The following is a 7,093-nucleotide window of genomic DNA, read 5'->3' as shown; positions in this document are numbered from 1 at the left end:
AACTACTGATTATAAACTTTCTTGGGAACATTGTCGTCTTCCTCATGTTTGTGGAATTATTCTTTTTGTTTTGTTGATCTCTCCCTCTCTCTCTTTTGTATTCTCGGAAATATTATCTGGACCTAAAATAGTATTCTGCTTATAGTACATTTCTTGGAAGACAGGTCTGTCTCAGACCCAGTTTCTGTTTGGATTCAAGCCCCACTGGGACTGATGGGCAGTTTGGTGGCAAGGGGCATGTCCCACTCTTGGTGAATGCATTGCATTATGGCCAGCTTTGCTACGTGCTTCTCCACTCTTGGACTCAGCACGGATCACTGAGTCCTCCATAGGACCATTTATTGAAAGGTGTGTTATTACTGGTAATATTATGGTTTGATAGCCATGGTCCTTGCAGGCGGCTCTTTGTGAGAGCCCACCTTGGGCTGGAAAGAAGTAAGTGAGTGTTATTGTCCATCCTGAAGCCTACAGGCCTCTGCTGAGATTAATTATTGGCAAACTCTCCCTAAGATCCCTGACTATAAAGCTCTCTAGGGAATGCAAAAGATTATAGTCATTACCCTGATGAAAAGCTGAGCTAATTTTACCTGGATCTGACCCTCTGGTTCCAGGGAGTCTAGTTATTTCAACCCTGTCACTACGATGACACACTCTCATGAGGGCATCGAGAGTGTGATTAGCTGCTCATCAGGTGCCGGCCCCCTAGCATTGCTTTTAGAGCTCACAGATATTTCCCTGGAATTTAAAACGCCTTCTGAAACGTGGGTCCTTCCATTGTCAGTTATCCCTGCTTTGTCGCTGGGCAGTTGGGCCGGAGCCAGAGGGGAAGGACAGGGCATGGCAGACACATGAGTCTGCAGGGCGGGGCGCAAGGCAGGAACCCCAGGGGGAGAGGACAGGACAACAGGTGTGGGCACCCAGGGCACAGGCAAGATGATGTTTTCCCAGCAGGGGACTCGGGGGTGGGGGGACCGTGGAACACAGGCAAACTACCTGCAGGGCCAACTCATTTTCCAGAGCTTTCTTCTTTGTTTCTGACTGGCAGACACCCACAGTCACACTTGATTAGAGTATTACTTTCTTCGTTACCAAGGCAGTTTTATTATCGAAACCTGGTGAAATATTACAAAGAAAACTGTCATGATGTGCCACATAAAGAGGCCCAGTGAAGAAAAAGAGCTTCTTCAAAAGAGAAGTCATGATTTAGATCACGTTTTCTCGGTACTAATACTGCTGTCTTCGTGATGCAGAACAGATCTGGCGGGGGGGGGGAGGAATTTGGAATACTAGTTTTAGGGCGCCTGGGTGGCTCAGTCGGTTAAGGGTTAAGTGTTTGCCTTTGGTTCAGGTCCTGATCTCAGGGTCCCAGGAGCCCCAGCAGCAGGGAGCCTGCTTCTCCCTCTCCTTTTTCCCCTCCCCCTGGCTCTCTCTCTGTGTCTCAAATACATAAATAAAAAAAAACTTAAAAAAAAAAAAGAATACAAGTTTGAATTAAACAATGGTTTCATCACATGGATAAAAGTGGGGATTTGGGGTTAATTAGGAATGAAATGATGTTGCAGGATCCACTTAAGTAATAGCTCTCAAAGGGCCTGGCATTTCCTGAGGTGGAGGAGCTGAGAGTTTTTAAAATTCTCCCTGCTTCCAAATAGTTAATCCTCAGGAAGTGCCCTTTGTTGAAGTCATTCCTGCTACCTGAGATGGTGAATTTAAAAAAAAACAGGCTTGCTTCAAAGGCAGCATGGAGAGTATAGCACTGTAGTCCTAAATGCTCCCCCGCCCAGATTTCTTTGAGGAGACTTGCCCTCTCCTAGGCCCTTTCATGCTTCTGAACGGCAGAGGTACTCGGCGTACTGGGTGACACTGTCTTCAGGAGTGTCCTTGATGTACACAGATGTGCGGAACCAAACTTGAGTGAAGTTTGGAAGACAGGCCCAGGAAGGATTGGATGTGAAAGTATCAGCACAGAAAACACATATAGCATAGTAATCACACTTTATTCTCCATGAAGTGATCCTTTCCCTCATGCACCACCGCTAGAACTGTTTTTTTCTTTACAACCATTTCTCTTTTAGTTTTTCTTCACTGAAGTTGCCTTGTCCTGACGTGCTCCCTCTATTAGAAAAGACCTATTTATAACATGTGTAGCTTTGTTAGGATTGGAAATCTTGACTCATCCATTCTCACTTTTAATAACTACCTAGGCTGAAGATGTGACTCTTGACAAAGTACTCTTGCCGGTACTCAATTTTTGCTCTGGGAAAGACAGAGTGACCAAATTTTATTTCTAAGGCACTATTAAGAGCTAGAAATTATTTTGGAAACAATAATATGCTTAGCCTGTATCTCTGAGATTTCTGCCACTTGACATGCAGGCTCACATGTAAAATAATAGTGAGAATAACATTCGGTGAGAACTTGCTAGGCACCACATAGTGTACATTCTTTACATATATTGACCCACTCATTTTTTACTTTAGGGCTAGTCCTATTAGCATCACCTCAAGGGAAGGGCTAAATGGTTAGTGATCTGGGTTCAATACATGAACTAAGAATTAAAACAGGGGAGGGGCACCTGGGTGGCTCAGTGGGTTATGAGGGGAAGGACAGGGCATGGCAGACACATGAGACTCTGACTCTTGGTTTCTGCACGGAGTCTGCTTGAGATCCTCTCTCCCTCTCCTTTTGCCCCTCCCCCCCACTCGCTCTCTCAAATAAATAAATAAAACCTTTAAAAAAAATAAAGGAAGGGAGATTGATTCTGAACAACATGTAGCAGATGCCCCATTGGATCCAGCTGCCCTGGCATGAGGTTGTGTTCTGGGGACAATGGCGAAGCATGTGAAAATCAAAGAAGAAAAGGCTTGAAATGCAAGCGTAAGGAAACATTGTGGATATGACTGTCATCTGGTCCAGTATGGACGTCACCTCAGCAGTGGAGAGCTGTTTAGCTAGTGCAGGGACTTGACGGTGAGCCCAGTTATGGTGCTAGTGGACTGATGTGCCTTTTCATTCTCTCCTTCCCCTAACATTGAGGGAAAAAATGACCCTTGAATTGAACTGTGAAAGCCCTTGTTATTCTCAGACAATTCAGGATTAGGATGGGATGCCATTTTTAGGAAATGGATGCTAGACTTCCTGCTGGGGCCAATGCAGTTTCTAGCAACAAGTTGGAAAGGTAAAGTTGGTCTGACTGTATTTATGCCAGAAGTTGGAAGAAGGTCTTACATCTATGAATAGACATTTCTATGGGTCATTACCTTGTCCAGCAATCTCCAGTGAGTTCCCACTGTATATGGTATTAACCTTCAATTCTTCATACCAGCTTCCAATGTTTTTCTAGTTGTTCTTTTGGGATCTAATATAGATCTTTGGTTGGATCTAAGAAGTCTCCTTTCTGTTTCCTGAATATGCTGTGCTTTCTGATTTGAAGCTTTGCTCCTGACTTATTCTGTGGCTTTTGAAAGGAATATCTCTTCCCCTCCCACTATCCAAATTGTACCCTTCCTCCACTAAAACCCCAGGGCCCTTCATGAAGCTTTTCTTTAGTGCATGTGCATCTTTTCTTTCTTTAAATTCCTGTTGCATTTGCTATCTACTTTGTTCCTCTGTTTCCCTGAGAATAAAGTGCTAATTATCATTAATTACCTACTCTGTATATTTATATCTTTTCACCTTAACAAAGCTTTAAATTCCGAGAGGATAGGGCTTCCAAGACTTACCATTTCCTCTGTATTCTCCACAGGGCAACTTTGATCAAAGGAACAAAAACTATGCACTGAATCAGAAGACTTGAATTTCAATCCTGGCTCTGCCATTTCCTAATTGCGACCTTAGGTGACTTTCTTAAGACTTAGCTTCTTCATCCATAAAATGGAATTAAATTGACAATAGCTATCTCACACGGTTACTGTGAATATTAAACACCAGAAGGTATGGGAAATTAAGTGTGCAAAGACCAGACACATATAAATTACTAAGAATATTTGCTCATAAAATTTTTTTCGAATGAATGACTATTATTATAACCACACTTTTCTAACCACAGGAAGTTATGTCATTTCAGTTCCTTTCTTAGGGATGCCAGAATATCTCAGAACATGTTGACTTCATTTTAAACATCCCCGTTAAAATCATGACCTTCCTTCAAAGCGTCATTCGCTTTCCTGTGCAGTCTGGGCCCTGTCGTTAGTCACATCAAAGACGTGCTATCTGTCATGTTTGGGTCCTTCCCCCTGCTGATGTACATTTCCCATCTTGCTGTATTTGTCATCTATGGCAAACCACTCCAAAATGTCGTGGCAGTTAAAATAGTAATAATCATTTATTATTTCTCATTGCTTTGTGGGTCAAAAATTTAGGAGTATCTCACGATATTGTAGTCAGAGGTCAGGTGTGGCTCTGTTACCCGAAGACTTAACAGGGGCTGGAAGATCCACTTCCAAGGTGGTTTACTCATATAGCTAGCTCTTGGCTAGGCATTTCAGGTCCTTTCCCCATGGTCCTCGTCCCGCTTGAGTTTCCTCCTGGAATTGTAGAGGAGGAAAAAATCTTTTTTCCTTCTACCTTTCTAGGTTCTAGGCTCGGACCCCTGTAACAAAAGAAGATTAACAAGAGATAAACAGAAGTTTATTAACATGTATATCTTGTATATACATGGGAAATATTTGGGGTTGAGTAATTCAAAGAGGTGGCTAGAATTGGGAGTTTAAATACCATCTTTAGCTAAAACAGAAGAAGGGTTTGGGGGAGGCCAGTTATGGGAAGATGAATAGGAAAGCACAGTAAATAAGTGTAAGGTTTATTACGTAGATTTAAGTGTCTTCTCCATTGATAAGAGTCTTTTGTGATTTAGAGTGATCTTCTTCCTGGTACAAATAGGGAGACATCTTTACAGATGGAGATTTTCTTTATAAATATAAATTTGCCTTACCAAAGGATAACTTCTACTCTGTTTTCAGAACTTCTCCTGTGTTTACTGTTTCTCAAAATAATCTTGAAGCCAAGGAGACATGTTTTGAGGTGGTGCATTCTGGTCTCCTACTGTATGATACTTGGCTTCCCCCCAGAGTGAATGAACTGAGAGAAACGGAAATGCTTTTTATGACCTAGTCTTAGAAGTCACACACTGTCACTTTTGCCATATTGTACTATTCACCCAGGGCAGAAATAATTCAGTTTGGTGGTGGTGGGGTAGTGGTGGCTATCATTAGAGGCCATCTTTGAGACCAGAAACCAATGGTTTCTGTTTCTCCTATTTAAAAAATATATTAATCCCCTTCCACAAGATCCCTGAATCTCATGCTCTTACAGTATCAGCTCAAAGTCCAAAACGGCATCATTTAGGTCAGATCTGCGTAACGCTCCTTAATAATGTTCCTCAAGATCGAAGACCTGTGAACTAAGGGGACAAGTTTTCTTTCTTTCTTTTTTTTTTTTTTTTAAAGATAATCACTCATTTTTTTTTAAAAAGATTTTATTTATTTATTTGAGAGAGAGAGACTGAAAGAGAGAGCACATGAGAGGGTGGAGGGGCAGAGGGAGAAGCAGACCCCCTGCCAAGCAGGGAGCCCGATGCGGGACTCGATCCAGGGACTCCAGGATCATGACCTGAGCCGAAGGCAGCTGCCCAACCAACTGAGCCACCCAGGCGCCCCAAGGGGACAAGTTTTCTGTCCCCTTAATGCCCAGTATCCATCAATTAAGGGAAAGGCATAGGATAATAGCAATCCAATTCTTCAAAAAGGAGAGAAAACAGGCATCACACAGTGGTCAGTGGTCTGTGGCAATTCTACAATCCAGCTAGGCCCACACTGCCAGTTCCTTGATTAGGGCTCGACTCTATTGCCTGGGAAGGATTCTCCAAGACTCTTGCCTCTGCTCTCTGGGCTCCTGATTCTAACTTCTGAGTCTTCCTTTTTCCTATGAAATGACTAGTATTTGCAGCTGAGTGGTTTTTTTCAACCTGCTTCTCGCCTAAGGTGTTTGGGGATTCAAAGCTCTCTCATTTTGTACTGTCTCCGTCCTTTTAAATCCAAGAAGACATAATTCTTTTTAAAGTTTTGTGAGTTTTTTAAAAAAAATATTTTATTTATTTATTTGACAGAGAGAGACAAAGCAAGAGAAGGAACACAAGCAGGGGGAGCGGGAGAGGGAGAAGCAGGCTTCCTGTGGAGCAGGGAGCCCGATGCGGGGCTCGATTCCAGGACCCTGGGATCATGACCTGAGCCGAAGGCAGAGGCTTAAAGACTGAGTCACCCAGGCGCCCCAAAGTTTTGTGAGTATTTAATGAATAGATTTATAATCCAGTCTATTAGACTGAAGCTACACAAACACATTTTTTCAAGATAGACTCCCCTTCACCTTGATCTTCCTACAAGGTTACTGAGAGATGTCATCCAGAAAATAAAGAGCCACAGTGACAGGCAAATGAGTGTTTACTTAGGATTAAAGGATTGCAATTCAGGGAGCACAATTCATTTAGATACTTAAATAGTGCTCCTGCTTACAGGAGAAAGCAAGGGGTTTTTATGAGGAAAAGGAAGCAGAGTCAGGGGACTGCATAAGTTAAGAAGAGAAAAAAATGTTTTCTATGTGTGTTTACAAGCTAAGCTACTCTGGGTTATACATCGACTGACCACTGATTCTATTTTCAGAAAGTCTACAACCATCAGTCTTGTGATCAGGATGTCTGTTCTGCTGACTTCTCAAACAATTGCTTAAAACAAGTGCCATTTTGCCTGGTCCAAAGGTTTAGGCCCAGTTCAAACAAAGGTGGATAAGGCAGTTTCTCTATAGTAGTTTCTCTGACTTTATTTTAAAATGGCACCAGTCATGTCAATTTTTCACCAAGACATAACCTTTAAGAGTCTTGGAGGGATTTTCGCTTAAAGGAGCAAATCTGTGTTTCTTAGTCTTAGACCTTAGAGGACCTTTTGTCTGACTGAGTAGTTTTTCCAGGTACTGCCTGAGATCTTTCTAAGGCCTTAAGAAAGGATTATATGGTTCTCCACTGGATTTGGTCTTTGTCCTGAAGTGATTTCTTTTTTTTTGATTTTTTTTTTTTTTTATTTGACAGAGAGAGACAGCGAGA

Source organism: Neomonachus schauinslandi, chromosome 4 (assembly GCF_002201575.2).
Source record: "Neomonachus schauinslandi chromosome 4, ASM220157v2, whole genome shotgun sequence".
NCBI lineage: Eukaryota > Metazoa > Chordata > Mammalia > Carnivora > Phocidae > Neomonachus > Neomonachus schauinslandi.
Note: the sequence above shows the minus strand (reverse complement) of the source record.